The sequence below is a fragment of the Macaca thibetana genome, chromosome 14 (genome assembly GCF_024542745.1).
Source record: "Macaca thibetana thibetana isolate TM-01 chromosome 14, ASM2454274v1, whole genome shotgun sequence".
In the NCBI taxonomy this organism is placed as follows: Eukaryota; Metazoa; Chordata; class Mammalia; order Primates; family Cercopithecidae; genus Macaca; species Macaca thibetana.
The window spans coordinates 81,203,792-81,220,880 of record NC_065591.1 but is presented as its reverse complement, the minus strand read 5'-3'; the positions used below and the strand labels follow the sequence as shown (position 1 = coordinate 81,220,880).

The 17,089-nt window shown below is 37.6% G+C and overlaps 1 protein-coding gene across 8 annotated transcripts in view; it reads left to right on the top strand.

Annotated features, from left to right (window-relative positions):
• The window catches only part of NOX4 (NADPH oxidase 4), a 191,954-nt gene that overhangs the window by 16,346 nt on the left and 158,519 nt on the right, over positions 1-17,089 (top strand). The window contains exon 1 of one of the 8 annotated variants that reach the window (XM_050755537.1): positions 278-5,191. The exons of the other annotated variants lie outside the window; for them this stretch is intronic. The gene's annotated coding sequence lies outside the window, so the exon portion shown is untranslated. Of the gene's footprint in view, positions 1-277; positions 5,192-17,089 lie in introns of those variants that run through there. 8 annotated transcript variants of the gene reach the window in all.

Here is a 17,089-nt window from a genome sequence, read left to right as displayed (position 1 = left end):
AAAGTCTAAAGAAAATGGATCAGCAACTTAATACCCTTCTTCTGAAGGATTCCATCCTAAGCCATTAAATATTTTCAAGGTAATTTTTAAAAGTTTATCATCCATTTTCCAATAAGAAAATAATGCAAACCATTAGGGAAAAATGAAAAATGCACAAAAGTAGAAATGGAAAATTTTTAAATATTATCAATATTTGAGGACAATATTATTCTTCAAATTGTATTTTTAAGACTTGCCCACTTTATTTTCTTAAGAAAAATAATTTTTCTTATAACTGTTTTATATTTACTAGTTGTTTTCCTATTTATTATAGAAAATAGAGGAAAAGAAAAAAATGTTACGTATATCATCACTCACACATAACCACCATTAACGTTTTGGTGCATTTCCTCAGTACAATTTTTTTATTTTTTTATGTAGCAGTGTGATCATTCAGAATCAACAGTTTTGTTTCCTACTGTAAAATGTAGCATAAATATCACATTAGATTTATCTCTGTTATCACAATCTTGTTAATAATATTTTATTTATTTTTAATATTTCACTGAATAAATGGAACACAAAACTTAAACATGCCCATATTTCTGGAAATGTAACTGACTTCTGTTATTTTACTGACCTAGAAACTGCAATGAAAAACATGATTGTGCAGAATACCCCCTCTGTTTTCATATGTCCTTTGGATATGTTATTAGATTTTCAAAGTATATTAACCCATTTAATTTTTTTATTGTGAATTTGTACTGGTTATTTATCCATTTAATTCTTGGTACTTAATTATTAAAATATATTAAATTTCCAAAGAAATACCTGATTCTGTATATTAAACACTGATGATACAATAGAAAAAAAAATAGAAACTTCCCTCTACATCTTAGAAATAACCACCTGAATCTCTTTCATTTATGTTTATGCCTATATATCAATGCCTGTATATGTAGATACACATATATACATGTGCGTATTATTAATTCAGTAATCTGGATGGATATTACTATCTCATTTCTATTATGTGAGGCTAACTTATTTTATCTTTAACCACTTCATAGTGCACCATAATGCCAAAATGTACACCATAATTTATTTTGCATTTCTCAATTGTTGGACAACTTTAATTTCTTTTTTTTTTTTTTTTTTGGATATTGCAAATCATAGGGCAGTGGATATCCTTGTGGAAATTTACTTGTACAATTAGAAAAGTGTTTCTGTATGTCATTTTACTTTTTAAAGAAATTTCAAGATGTGATGTAGTGGTCTCACTCAATATTAGTTTTTTAGAGAAAAAAAGATTAAATTTGAATTGCATTTCCTTTGTCTTTGTAAAAATGTGGCACTGATGTTGTAAAATTTTTATTTGTAACATTTGGAAACTATGCAATGATTGTCGATTGGAGAAAAGGGGACTACAAATATATCATCTTACATTTCATTTAATTTATTAGGTTGGTGCAAAAGGAATTGTGGTTTTTGCCATGGAAAGTAAAAACTGCAATTGATTTCGCACCAAACTAAACATTATTTTCCCAACAACTGAACTAATGTGGTTCACTGCATGTTGGCCAGTTAAACTCTGTGAAGGGTTTGTCAGAAGAATCTAATGCTTTAACATGCATATATCAGGAAATGTAGGAAAATAGTCTGCACAAAATTATCCATTCATTTAGTCCATCTTAACTGAGTACCTACTGTGTTAGGCATTTTGGCTCTTTCTTTGCATCCAGAGTTCTTTCTCTTTGAATTGATAGCTTATTTTGGAGGCAGTGTTTTATTTTTTTCCCCAAGGAAAGACTGGATGAGTCGACTTCATTCAAAAGTTGAAAGTAATAGTTAAAAGACATGCCGATTTAGCTAAGATTGCTAGTATTTTGAGGATAGAGATAGAATTTAAAAACAATTGTACAGATTCAATTAATAAGAGTTAATAAGAAACAGGATTGAGTTCAGGAGGATCAAAATAGACAATATGTTTAAGTAGGCTATGCTTAGCAGACATGAGAAAAAAATCTTTATATTGAATATCCTGTATTCACGATATGAGTTTTAATATATATCATTATGGATAGTCTGATTAAAATTCTAATCAATGAGGAAGTATCATTGCTATGTGTGTTTTCTCTCAATTTGTTTTTGTTTGTTCAGGCCACCAGTATATCTGTTTTGGCTTCTAATTTTCAGAGGAATGTTGAAAAATTAAACATGGTTTAAAGATAAAGAGTAATGAGACAACATTTTGGAATGATTGTTTTTGATGAGATGTAGCTGAGAGGTAACTAAACACTCAGTAATTGTGATCAGATGTGCTGGACCCATGATGTAGGAGACACAAAGCCTGTTTCAGCTATCTAGTCAACCATGCTCTGCAAAACACTTTCGACTTCTCCATGCCTTCTCCTGTGCACAGATAATTTCTGTAGAGGGAGGAAAATGTAAGAATGATATAAAATCAAATGCTCTGTAACTTTTGAAACCTTGTTGTTGAGCCTTAGAAATGTGTATAGAATAAGGGATGGGCATAAATATTGATAGGAATTTAATAGATAAACTAAAAAAATTTCCACTTCAATAATGTTTTTCAGCCAACAAGGTCAAACCATTTTCACTTGGTCCATTTCTATAAGGAAAAGTGAAGGCAGTGTTTACTATTGTATAAATTCTTCAACTCTAGGTTCTGGAGACAAGTGTCCTTGGTAGAGGTCACAGGTATTAATTGTGATTAAAATTTCATAATCTTTTTCACCTGGTGAACTGTTCACTAGACAATATTGTCTTTAGAAACCCCTGGCTGTGTTCATATGCAATTCTGAATCCCATTTATGTTGAACTTTAACTTTGCCAGACAGACACCGAGTCTAGAAGTAAATGTTTTCTGCCCTCTGTACTTTTGGCACAGGAAAGACAAGGTAGACAAAACTGGGACAAAAATATCATGTTATAATATTCCTTCCTTCTCTTTCTGTAATAGCTATGAGTCCTTCTGACTTGTAATAGCTTTTCTAGGGAAAAACCACATTCCCACTGAAAATGGAAGAATGTCATTTTTAGAAAGGGTAGATAAAAATGATGACATATAACAGAAAAGATTTGAGTTAAGCATAAGGAAATCTGGATATAAAGTCAGGATGAACGATATATTTTTGGTAGCCATTTTAGTTTTATGAAAAAAAATTACACAATTTTTTTTTTCTTTAGAATTGATAGCTTCTTTTGGGCACAGTATTAAGGGAAAAAAGAAAAGCAGATTATAGATGAGAAGATAGGTCAACTTGAGTCAAAAATTACCTCATAGTTAAAAGTCTCCAGGGAAGCTAGTTGACAGAAATGAGCTGGGATCATTTGGAATGAGTTATAGTTTATTATGGCATTAAGGTACATACATGAGCTTTTGGTTAAACCCCAGGAGCACTGAATTGGTAGTTTATTTTCAGAAATTTTTTAAAAGAAATGATTGCTTCAGTTATTGTTAATCATTTTCTGGTTACTCACGACATGTTTTTTTATCATTCTTTTCATATGAAACCTTATCAAAATAACCTTATCAAAATAGGTAATAAAGGCCAGATGCAGTGGCTCATGCCTGTAAACCCAGCACTTAGGGAGGCCAAGGTGGGCAGATCACTTGAGGCCAGGAGTTCAAGACCAGCCTCACCAACTGGTGAAACCCTGTTTCTGCTAAAAATACAAGAAATTAGCAGGGTGTGGTGCTATGCACCTGTAATCCAAATTGCTCAGGGGGCTGAGGCAGAAGAATAGCTTGAACCTAGGAGGCAGAGGTTGCAGTGAGCCAAGATTGCGCCATCGCACTCCACTCTGGGTGACAGAGTCTGTCTCAAAAAGCCAAACAAACAAAAACAATCGAAAAAGGTAGGTAATCAGCTTTTTAACCAGTCCTTCACTGAAATGTCATTTTTTATTCTTAAGTGCAGTCTTGTTCCCATGGAATGCCTACTATATTCAAAATTTATATCTCCATTATAATTTATTAATGATATTAACCAAACATTTAAATTAGGACTACAGTTTTGACTTATATGCATAGGAAAAATATTTTTTTCTGATCTTCTGCCACAGATCTTTTGATTACTATATAGACAATAAAAATATGCTTGCCGTAGCCTTGGAAAATTGTATAGCCTACTTTATGTGGTTTCTCTTTTTGTTCATGTATCTGTCTCATGACTATTTTTGTTGACTTTCATTGCTCAGAACATATTTTCCCCAAAGAGTACTTATTAGAAACAATTTTATTTATTAACAATCGTGCATTTTTGAGATCCTCAAAGGTAAGAGGCAGTTTGGGCTTTGCCAGATTCCTGTGCAGCCACTTGCTAGCTTTATGTGGGAGACAAGGAGATAAATACGTAAACTGTTACAATAGAAAGAATTAAGTGCTCTAGGAGAAATATGGTGAAACGCAAAAAGGAAACACTGAGACAGATGCTCCAGATTTGTCTAAATGTATGTGAAAGGGAAATTTGGAGAGTTGTAAATGAGGGTAGAGATAGGGATATAGTCCCTAGCAAGCCATTACAGAGAAAGTGACACTGGGGGCACTTTCTTCTGTAACTGAAAGATTAATAAAGAGTCCATCTGGTAGTTATCATGGGTGTTGGAAGAGGTACAATGCCAATACAAATAGAAGGGATAGCAGCAGTCTGAGCTGTGGATCTGTGGTGTCAACTGAGATAGGTAGTAACAACTTGGGTTGGCTAATTTTCATAATGCATCTGGGAGCTAAACTGAGGCATAAAATGTAAAAGTATATGTAGTCAAGTAGCCTAATGGTATCATCAGTTAGGCCTGTTTACAGACTTGTAATATAAGTTGGGACAAAAAAAAAAGGAGATTGGACTAGATCATCTACACAGTCTCATGCAAAAGCTATAGTGGCCTTGAAAATTTTCTTTAACTGGGTGCTGTTCCAGAGGAAATCCCAGCCTCTAAAGTGGTGGGATAGAGAGTGGAGGGTGGAGGCAGAGCTGCTGAGCCTGAGCGACAGGATGGAAAGAGTATGTCCTGAGTTCTGATTCCAGATCTTAACTAGATTTCCTGGGTAATCACTTTTGGTATTCTCTTTTTCTAAAATAAGGGCATTGGGGGGGCGGAGCAAGATGGCCGAATAGGAGCAGCTCTAGTCTCCAACTCCCAGCGCGAGCGACACAGAAGACCGGTGATTTCTGCATTTTCAACTGAGGTACTGGGTTCATCTCACTGGGGAGTGCCGGACGATTGGTGCTGGTCAGCTGCTGCAGCCCCACCAGCGAGAGCTGAAGCAGGGCGAGGCATTGCCTCACCTGGGAAGTGCAAGGGGGAAGGGAGTCCCTTTTCCTAGCCAGGGGAACTGAGACACACAACACCTGGAAAATCGGGTAACTCCCATCCCAATACTGCGCTTTAAGCAAACAGGCACACCAGGAGATCATATCCCACACCTGAACGGGAGGGTCCCACACCCACGGAGCCTCCCTCATTGCTAGCACAGCAGTCTGTGATCTACCGGCAAGGCAGCAGCGAGGCTGGGGGAGGGGCGCCCGCCATTGCTGAGGCTTAAGTAGGTAAACAAAGCTGCTGGGAAGCTCGAACTGGGTGGAGCTCACAGCAGCTCAAGGAAACCTGCCTGTCTCTGTAGACTTCACTTCTGGGGACAGGGCACAGTAAACTAAACAAACGCAGCAGACACCTCTGCAGATGCAAACGACTCTGTCTGACAGCTTTGAAGAGAGCAGTGGATCTCCCAACACGGAGGTTGAGATCTGAGAAGGGACAGACTCCCTGCTCAAGTGGGTCCCTGACCCCTGAGTAGCCTAACTGGGAGACATCCCCCACTAGGGGCAGTCTGACACCCCACACCTCACAGGGAGGAGTACACCCCTGAGAGGAAGCTTCCAAAGCAAAATCAGACAGGTACACTCGCTGTTCAGAAATATTCTATCTTCTGCAGCCTCTGCTGCTGATACCCAGGCAAACAGGGTCTGGAGTGGACCTCAAGCAATCTCCAACAGACCTACAGCTGAGGGTCCTGACTGTTAGAAGGAAAACTATCAAACAGGAAGGACACCTACACCAAAACCCCATCAGTACATCACCATCATCAAAGACCAGAGGCAGATAAAACCACAAAGATGGGGAAAAAGCAGGGCAGAAAAGCTGGAAATTCAAAAAATAAGAGCGCATCTCCCCCGGCAAAGGAGCGCAGCTCATCGCCAGCAACGGATCAAAGCTGGACGGAGAATGACTTTGACGAGATGAGAGAAGGCTTCAGTCCATCAAACTTCTCAGAGCTAAAGGAGGAATTACGTACCCAGCGCAAAGAAACTAAAAATCTTGAAAAAAAAGTGGAAGAATTGATGGCTAGAGTAATTAATGCAGAGAAGGTCCTAAACGAAATGAAAGAGATGAAAACCATGACACGAGAAATACGTGACAAATGCACAAGCTTCAGTAACCGACTCGATCAACTGGAAGAAAGAGTATCAGCGATTGAGGATCAAACGAATGAAATGAAGCGAGAAGAGAAACCAAAAGAAAAAAGAAGAAAAAGAAATGAACAAAGCCTGCAAGAAGTATGGGATTATGTAAAAAGACCAAATCTACGTCTGATTGGGGTGCCTGAAAGTGAGGGAGAAAATGGAACCAAGTTGGAAAACACTCTTCAGGATATCATCCAGGAGAACTTCCCCAACCTAGTAGGGCAGGCCAACATTCAAATCCAGGAAATACAGAGAACGCCACAAAGATACTCCTCGAGAAGAGCAACTCCAAGACACATAATTGCCAGATTCACCAAAGTTGAAATGAAGGAAAAAATCTTAAGGGCAGCCAGAGAGAAAGGTCGGGTTACCCACAAAGGGAAGCCCATCAGACTAACAGCAGATCTCTCAGCAGAAACTCTACAAGCCAGAAGAGAGTGGGGGCCAATATTCAACATTCTTAAAGAAAAGAATTTTAAACCCAGAATTTCATATCCAGCCAAACTAAGTTTCATAAGTGAAGGAGAAATAAAATCCTTTACAGATAAGCAAATGCTTAGAGATTTTGTCACCACTAGGCCTGCCTTACAAGAGACCCTGAAGGAAGCACTAAACATGGAAAGGAACAACCGGTATCAGCCATTGCAAAAACATGCCAAAATGTAAAGACCATTGAGGCTAGGAAGAAACTGCATCAACTAACGAGCAAAATAACCAGTTAATATCATAATGGCAGGATCAAGTTCACACATAACAATCTTAACCTTAAATGTAAATGGACTAAATGCTCCAATTAAAAGACACAGACTGGCAAACTGGATCAAGAGTCAAGACCCATCAATCTGCTGTATTCAGGAGACCCATCTCACACGCAGAGACATACATAGGCTCAAAATAAAGGGATGGAGGAAGATTTACCAAGCAAATGGAGAACAAAAAAAAGCAGGGGTTGCAATACTAGTCTCTGATAAAACAGACTTTAAACCATCAAAGATCAAAAGAGACAAAGAAGGCCATTACATAATGGTAAAGGGATCAATTCAACCGGAAGAACTAACTATCCTAAATATATATGCACCCAATACAGGAGCACCCAGATTCATAAAGCAAGTCCTTAAAGACTTACAAAGAGACTTAGACTCCCATACAATAATAATGGGAGACTTCAACACTCCACTGTCCACATTAGACAGATCAACGAGACAGAAAGTTAACAAGGATATCCAGGAATTGAACTCATCTCTGCAGCAAGCAGACCTAATAGACATCTATAGAACTCTCCACCCCAAATCAACAGAATATACATTCTTCTCAGCACCACATCATACTTACTCCAAAATCGACCACGTAATTGGAAGTAAAGCACTCCTCAGCAAATGTACAAGAACAGAAATTATAACAAACTGTCTCTCAGACCACAGTGCAATCAAACTAGAACTCAGGACTAAGAAACTCAATCAAAACTGCTCAACTACATGGAAACTGAACAACCTGCTCCTGAATGACTACTGGGTACATAACGAAATGAAGGCAGAAATAAAGATGTTCTTTGAAACCAATGAGAACAAAGATACAACATACCAGAATCTCTGGGACATATTTAAAGCAGTGTGTAGAGGGAAATTTATAGCACTAAATGCCCACAAGAGAAAGCAGGAAAGATCTAAAATTGACACTCTAACATCGCAATTAAAAGAACTAGAGAAGCAAGAGCAAACACATTCGAAAGCTAGCAGAAGGCAAGAAATAACTAAGATCAGAGCAGAACTGAAGGAGATAGAGACACAAAAAACTCTCCAAAAAATCAATGAATCCAGGAGTTGGTTTTTTGAAAAGATCAACAAAATTGACAGCCCACTAGCCAGACTAATAAAGAAGAAAAGAGAGAAGAATCAAATCGACACAATTAAAAATGACAAAGGGGATATCACCACCGACCCCACAGAAATACAAACTACCATCAGAGAATACTGTAAACACCTCTACGCAAATAAACTGGAAAATCTAGAAGAAATGGATAATTTCCTGGACACTTACACTCTTCCAAGACTAAACCAGGAAGAAGTTGAATCCCTGAATAGACCAATAGCAGGCTCTGAAATTGAGGCAACAATTAATAGCCTACCAACCAAAAAAAGTCCAGGACCAGATGGATTCACAGCTGAATTCTACCAGAGGTACAAGGAGGAGTTGGTACCATTCCTTCTGAAACTATTCCAATCAATAGAAAAAGAGGGAATCCTCCCTAACTCATTTTATGAGGCCAACATCATCCTGATACCAAAGCCTGGCAGAGACACAACAAAAAAAGAGAATTTTAGACCAATAGCCCTGATGAACATCGATGCAAAAATCCTCAATAAAATACTGGCAAACCGGATTCAGCAACACATCAAAAAGCTTATCCATCATGATCAAGTGGGCTTCATCCCTGGGATGCAAGGCTGGTTCAACATTCGCAAATCAATAAACATAATCCAGCATATAAACAGAACCAAAGACAAGAACCACATGATTATCTCAATTGATGCAGAAAAGGCTTTTGACAAAATTCAACAGCCCTTCATGCTAAAAACGCTCAATAAATTCGGTATTGATGGAACGTACCTCAAAATAATAAGAGCTATTTATGACAAACCCACAGCCAATATCATACTGAATGGGCAAAAACTGGAAAAATTCCCTTTGAAAACTGGCACAAGACTCGGATGCCCTCTCTCACCACTCCTATTCAACATAGTGTTGGAAGTTCTGGCTAGGGCAATCAGGCAAGAGAAAGAAATCAAGGGTATTCAGTTAGGAAAAGAAGAAGTCAAATTGTCCCTGTTTGCAGATGACATGATTGTATATTTAGAAAACCCCATTGTCTCAGCCCAAAATCTCCTTAAGCTGATAAGCAACTTCAGCAAAGTCTCAGGATACAAAATTAATGTGCAAAAATCACAAGCATTCTTATACACCAGTAACAGACAAACAGAGAGCCAAATCAGGAATGAACTTCCATTCACAATTGCTTCAAAGAGAATAAAATACCTAGGAATCCAACTTACAAGGGATGTAAAGGACCTCTTCAAGGAGAACTACAAACCACTGCTCAGTGAAATAAAAGAGGACACAAACAAATGGAAGAACATACCATGCTCATGGATAGGAAGAATCAATATCGTGAAAATGGCCATACTGCCCAAGGTAATTTATAGATTCAATGCCATCCCCATCAAGCTACCAATGAGTTTCCTCACAGAATTGGAAAAAACTGCTTTAAAGTTCATATGGAACCAAAAAAGAGCCCGCATCTCCAAGACAATCCTAAGTCAAAAGAACAAAGCTGGAGGCATCACGCTACCTGACTTCAAACTATATTACAAGGCTACAGTAACCAAAACAGCATGGTACCGGTACCAAAACAGAGATATAGACCAATGGAACAGAACAGAGTCCTCAGAAATAATACCACACATCTACAGCCATTTGATCTTTGACAAACCTGAGAGAAACAAGAAATGGGGAAAGGATTCCCTATTTAATAAATGGTGCTGGGAAAATTGGCTAGCCATAAGTAGAAAGCTGAAACTGGATCCTTTCCTTACTCCTTATACGAAAATTAATTCAAGATGGATTAGAGACTTCAATGTTAGACCTAATACCATAAAAATCCTAGAGGAAAACCTAGGTAGTACCATTCAGGACATAGGCATGGGCAAAGACTTCATGTCTAAAACACCAAAAGCAACGTCAGCAAAAGCCAAAATTGACAAATGGGATCTCATTAAACTAAAGAGCTTCTGCACAGCAAAAGAAACTACCATCAGAGTGAACAGGCAACCTACAGAATGGGAGAAAATTTTTGCAATCTACTCATCTGACAAAGGGCTAATATCCAGAACCTACAAAGAACTCAAACCAATTTACAAGAAAAAAACAAACAACCACATCAAAAAGTGGGCAAAGGATATGAACAGACATTTCTCAAAAGAAGACATGCATACAGCCAACAGGCACATGAAAAAATGCTCATCATCACTGGCCATCAGAGAAATGCAAATCAAAACCACAATGAGATACCATCTCACACCAGTTAGAATGGCAATCATTAAAAAGTCAGGAAACAACAGGTGCTGGAGAGGGTGTGGAGAAATAGGAACACTTTTACACTGTTGGTGGGATTGTAAACTAGTTCAACCATTATGGAAAACAGTATGGCGATTCCTCAAGGATCTAGAACTAGATGTACCATATGACCCAGCCATCCCATTACTGGGTATATACCCAAAGGATTATAAATTATGCTGCTATAAAGACACATGCACACGTATGTTTATTGCAGAACTATTCACAATAGCAAAGACTTGGAATCAACCCAAATGTCCATCAGTGACAGATTGGATTAAGAAAATGTGGCACATATACACCATGGAATACTATGCAGCCATAAAAAAGGGTGAGTTTGTGTCCTTTGTAGGGACTTGGATGCAGCTGGAATCCATCATTCTTAGCAAACTATCACAAGAACAGAAAACCAAACACCGCATGTTCTCACTCATAGGTGGGAACTGAACAATGAGATCACTCGGACTCAGGAAGGGGAACATCACACACCGGGGCCTATCATGGGGAGGGGGGAGGGGGGAGGGATTGCATTGGGAGTTATACCTGATGTAAATGACGAGTTGATGGGTGCAGCACAGCAACATGCCACAAGTATACATATGTAACAAACCTGCACGTTATGCACATGTACCCTACAACTTAAAGTATAATAATAATAAATAAATTAAAAAAAATAAAATAAAATAAGGGCATTGAAGGATCATCTCTTAGCCTCATTCATTCATCTACCATATATTTACAGAACACATAGTAGTTGCCTAGAACTTTCTTTGACTTCTTTAGATAAGGTGAGTGAAATAAAGCTCAGTTTATATAACTGCAATGAGAATGTCACTTTTCAAAGTTGTAGCTGGAAAGGTAGCCTGGAGATTTTCAGGAAGCCATGCCATAAGTTCATGTAAATTCTGAAGCAAGTTTAAATGTGTGGATGACTAGGGACATCAGGATGATGATAATAACAACTTCTGTTGACTTCTTACTATATGTCAGGCACTGCATTAAATAGTATATATGCTCACTTAATACATACAATAACCCTTTGGGGTAGGTGTATTATTTTTTTTTCATTTTTCAGATGAGGAAAACAAGACTGAGATAAAGTCACATAATTACCTAAACTCACACAGCTAGTAAAGGGGCTTCATATTCAGGTTTGTCTGATTTCAAATTGTCCTATAAATCAGTGAATGCTGATTTAGAGCCCTCACCTGACTTGAGACCTCAGGAATAAGAACTTCGGAAGTGCAGTAGTAGAAAGTGGTTTATTTTAAAATAGCCCATCAAGTAATAACTATGTACAGTCCAATTTGAGAAGCCTTTGTCAAGATTTACATAAAATGAGAGGAAAATTTGTTGATTGGGTAACAGTATAAGCAACTGAAAGAGTAAGAAAGTGTAAAGATATGGAAAGAGCACTAGACAAGGAGTCTGAATTTGCAACTCTGTTTTGGGGAGCGATGCATTGCTAGGGAAGTGACACACATTATGGAGAGGAGACTTGGGTTCCCATTCTTGCAGCTTTACAAACTGGCAGTGTGAACAGAGGCAAAAAGAAGGTTGAACTGGATGACTGGTAAGGTGCCATGAAAGAACTACAGATTTTTTATTCTAAAGCCTAAGAGAATTAGGCTTTATATAGGCATTGTTTGGTTTGATTAAAATTTTTCTTGGGATAGAAGAGTTAATAAAATTGATCTCAGTGAGCACATATTTACATATTTTTAGACAAACATCAATGCCAAATCAGAATTTTAAAATATTTTATCACCTTTAAGCTTTCATTATTTTTAATTTTATTTTCCTAATTGTTGAAGCACCCAGAAAAATGACCAATTATTCAAACTAACCTCTCTGGCCTTTTGAAATCCCTTTGAACAATACTTTAGTGTACATATTTACATGTAGAATATCATCTTATGTTCCAGTAATTTGTTGAGAAAATTACCAGTTGAGAGCAACGTGTTCATTTGAAAGTTAATTTATCAAAACAGGTAGTTTGTGAGTCCTCTCTAGAGTCAGCTATTTCACAGGATTTGGTACATTTTAATAGCTTTGCCAAGAATTTGGATGAAAATGTGGAGAACATAAATGTAAAACTTTCAGGCCTTGTGTGGTGGCTCACTCCTGTAATACTAGCACTTTGAGAGGCTGAGGTTGGAGGATCACTTGAAGTCAGGAATTTAAGACCAGCCTAGGCAAAATAGCCATACAAAAATAAAAGTAATTAGCCAGGTGTGGTAGCATGCACCTGTAGTCCCAGCTACTCTAGAGGCTGATGTGGGAGAATCAGCTGAGCCCAGGAGTTTCAGGCTGCAGTGAACTATGATTACACCATTGGACTCCAGCCTGAGTGGCAGAATGAGACTCTGTCTCTAAAAATAAATAAATAAATGGCAATCAAATAAAATTTCCAGCTGATGCAAAGATGAGAGGGAAAAAATATAAGAATATAGGATTCACAACCAACATAATAGAAAAGGTTAATTCTTGCATTTATGTACCTTCTCTCACCCACTCCCATTTTTTCTTTTGAGTATAGGATAAAGGGATCATTGTTTAATGGGAAATTCATGTGAAGAAAATCTGTATGTTGGAAACTCGAGATGAGCCTTTATGTGACATAATTTCCCTGAAAGATAACACAGTCTTAAAATTAGCAGATAACATCCCTAGTAACAGAGATGCTAGTCTTCAGTACTGCTCTGTGCAATGAGCTTTTGTCAAGAATGTGCTGAATATTGGTGCACAAAGATGATGGAGACTTAAAATTATATCAAGAATTGTAGAGGCAACTAATTGTATTTAGCATGGAGAAAGCAAGACTATATTAGGAAATTATACCACTTTTATCTTCAGTTTTTGAATGTCTGTCTTAGGAAAATTATTATGTGGAGTAGCTCTGTGGGTGGAAGTTAGAGAGACTCACATTTCATCCTAGTGTTAGAAAACAAAATAGAACAGTGGAACAGCCTGTTTTCCAGAAGAATTCAAACAGAGTGTAAATTACCTTTGGTTGGAGACTGTCAGAGAAGTAGTTTAGACAGTGGGTGGGAGGTACGATATGAGCTAGGCTCTTTCAGTTTTCCAGTTTTAGAATTATATGTTTTAGTATTTAGCAAAATTTACTGATAAGTAAAATATTTAGTCACAACAGAATCCCTTCTATATGTAACTCATACACAATTAACTTGAAATGTGGTCCTTGTTTCTAAAAAAATTTTACCGGTGTGATGATTAACTACACAAAGTAAAGTAATTGCCAGAATTACTTCCTTATAATCTGTTGTCCACACTTCACTGAGAATAATCATCGCCAAATACTAATCTCTTCATGCCACTTCCTGGCTTAAAGCACAATCATTCTGTGCTATGGACTGAATATTTGTGTCCCCCCAAAATTCATACGTTGAAATCCTCACCCTTAAGGCAATAGTATGAGGAGGTGGAGCCTTTGGGTGACTTGGTGATTAGGTCATAAAGGCAAAGCCCTCATGACTGGGATTAGTGCTTTCATAAAAGAGGCTTCAGAGGGCTAGTTAGCCACTATGTGAGGATGCCAGCAGAAGGCACTGTCTATGAGGAAGTGGGCCCTAACCAGGCACTGAATCTGCCTTGATCTTGAATTTTTAGAGAGAAATAAATGTTTGTTGTTTATAACCCACCCTGTTTATGGTATTTTCTTAAAGCATCCAGAGCAGACTGAGAGAGACGCTCTGCAAAAAAAAAAAACAAAAAACAAAAAACAAAAAACAAAAAACAAAAAAAAACAAACAAAAAACACACACACACAAGATAAAGCACATTCTTTTTTTTTTTTTTTTTTTTTTTTTTGAGACGAGTCTTGCTCTGTCACCCAGGCTGGCTGGAGTGCAGTGGCGCGATCTTGCCTCACTGAAAGCTCCACCTACCGGTTTGAAGCCATTCTCCTGCCACAGCCTCCCGAGTAACTGGGACTACAGGTGCCCTCCACTAGGCCTTGCTAATTTTTTTGTATTTTTTTAGTAGAGACGGGGTTTCACCGTGTTAGCCAGGATGGTCTCGATCTCCCGACCTCGTGATCCTCCCATCTTGGCCTCCCAAAGTGCTGGGATTACAGGCATGAGCCACTGCACCCGGTCGATAAAGACGCATTCTTAATGTAACCTGTAAAGTCTAGCATGTTCTGCCCTGACCAGCTTCTTCAGCTTTATGTTCCATCATCCTTCATTTCCAAACCAAACATATTGGCCTACTATTTATTTATTATATATACACCATGTTTTCATTTGCTACACATCACTTCTCATGCTGCTTTTTCCCTGCATGGATGTCCTTATTTCTAGCTGACTTCTGGTTTTTTTCTTCAGATCACAGTTTCCTTTTTACTTTCCATTAATCAAGGAAGGCTTGCTGATCTTCCCATTTAGATCTGATTTCCTGTTACATGTATTCATACTCTGTTTCTCATTTATCACTGTTACAAATTGTATTTGCTTATCAAGTTATTTGATTAATGTATTTCCTCTACTAAAACATAAGCAGCCTAAGGGAAAGGGAATTTCATGTTTTTAGTTCACTATTGAACTCATAGTGTCCCAAATTATGTACCGATCACAATAAATATGTATTCAATTAATAATGTGAGTGGAACAGATAGCACTTACTTTAAAATACAGAAAAAAGTGTTTAGTGAAAGGATGTGATCCAGAGACCATATGGCAATGAGTTAACTCTATATACTGTCTGCATTTTTTAGACTGTTTTTACTTTTCACAATAGCCCTAACAGGTAGGATTATTATGTTATATTTGTTTTATAGGTAAGGAAATTGTATCCCTCTCAATTAACTATTTCAAGATTAAAATTTATTAAGTAGAATATTTAAGATAAGAAACTGTTTGAGATTAAAAAAAAACAAACATGTACTTGGTATACCTAGATATTATGCTCTTCGATAACTTACTTTAAATGGCATTTAAAAATATTTTTCTATAGGATTGTCTTGGTTCACCCTGGTATAAATAAATATCATAGACTAGGCAGCTTAAACAACAAACATTTTTCTGTTGCTTGGGAAGTGCGACACTGAATCTACAGTGTCAATAGATTCAGGGTTTGATGAGGGCCCTCTTCCTGGTTTACAGATGGCTGCCTTTTTGCTGTATCCTAACCTGGTGAGAGAAGGAGAGAGGGTACTCTGGTGTCCTCCTCTTCTTACAAGGGCATTAATCCTTTTGCTGTGCAGAAGCTCCTTAGTTTAATTGAATCCCATCAGAGTGAACAGGCGACCTACAGAATGGGAGAAAATTTTTGCAGTGTATCCATCTGACAAAGGGCTAATATCCAGAATCTACAAAGAACTTAAACAAATTTACAAGAAGAAAACAAACCCATCAAAAGTGAGCAAAGGATATGAAGAGACACTTCTCAAAAGAAGACTTTTATGCAGCCAACAGATACAGGAAAAAATGCTCATCATCACTGGTCATCAGAGAAATGCAAATCAAAACCACAATGAGATACAATCTCACACCAGTTAGAATGGCGATCATTAAAATGTCAAGAAACAACAGACGCTGGAGAGGATGTGGAGAAATAGAGTGCTTTTAGACTGTTAGTGAGAGTGTAATTTAGTTCAACCGTTGTGGAAGACAGTGTGGCGATTCCTCAAGGATCTAGAATAGGAACACCATTTGACCCAGCAATCACATTACTGGGCATATACCCAAAGGATTATAAATCATTCTACTGTGAAGACACATGCACATGTATGTTTATTGCGCCACTGTTCACAATAGCAAAGACTTGGAACAAACCCAAATGCCCATCAGTGAGAGACTGGATTAAGAAAATGTGGCACATGAACAGAAAACCAAACACTGTACGTTCTCACTCATAGGTGGGAGTTGAACAATGAGAACACATGGACACAGGGAGGGGAACAATCACAAACTGGGGATTGTCGAGGAGTGGGAGGCTAGGGGAAGGATAGCATTAGGAGAAATACCTAATGTAGTTGATGGATTGATGGGTGCAGCAAACCACCATGGCACGTGTATACCTATGTAACAAACCTACACGGTCTGCACTTGTAGCTCAGAACTTAAAGTATAATAAAAATTTTTTAAAAAGTAAAGACATTAATCCTATCATGGGGACTCCATTCTCATGACTTCATCTACATCTAATTTTGTATCAAAGGCCATAACTCCAAATACCATTACATTGGCGACTAAGGCTTCAACAAATGAATTTTGGAGAGAAACAGCATTTAGTTCATAACAAAAACTAAACTATGTTTTATTTATATGTCCTCATTTAAAATCTATTTATAGTTTTAAAAATTACATATGGAATCCTGAGTTAATTATGTATCTTAGACACCTTGACAGGTGGGACTTGAAATTTGAAAGTAACACTTCCATCTAGTGACAACTACCCTGATTAAATTTAAAAACTCTGGAGTAGCTGGGAAGGGTAAAACAAATCATTCACATAGAATGGACTGAACACATAACTTAGAGCAGTCATTT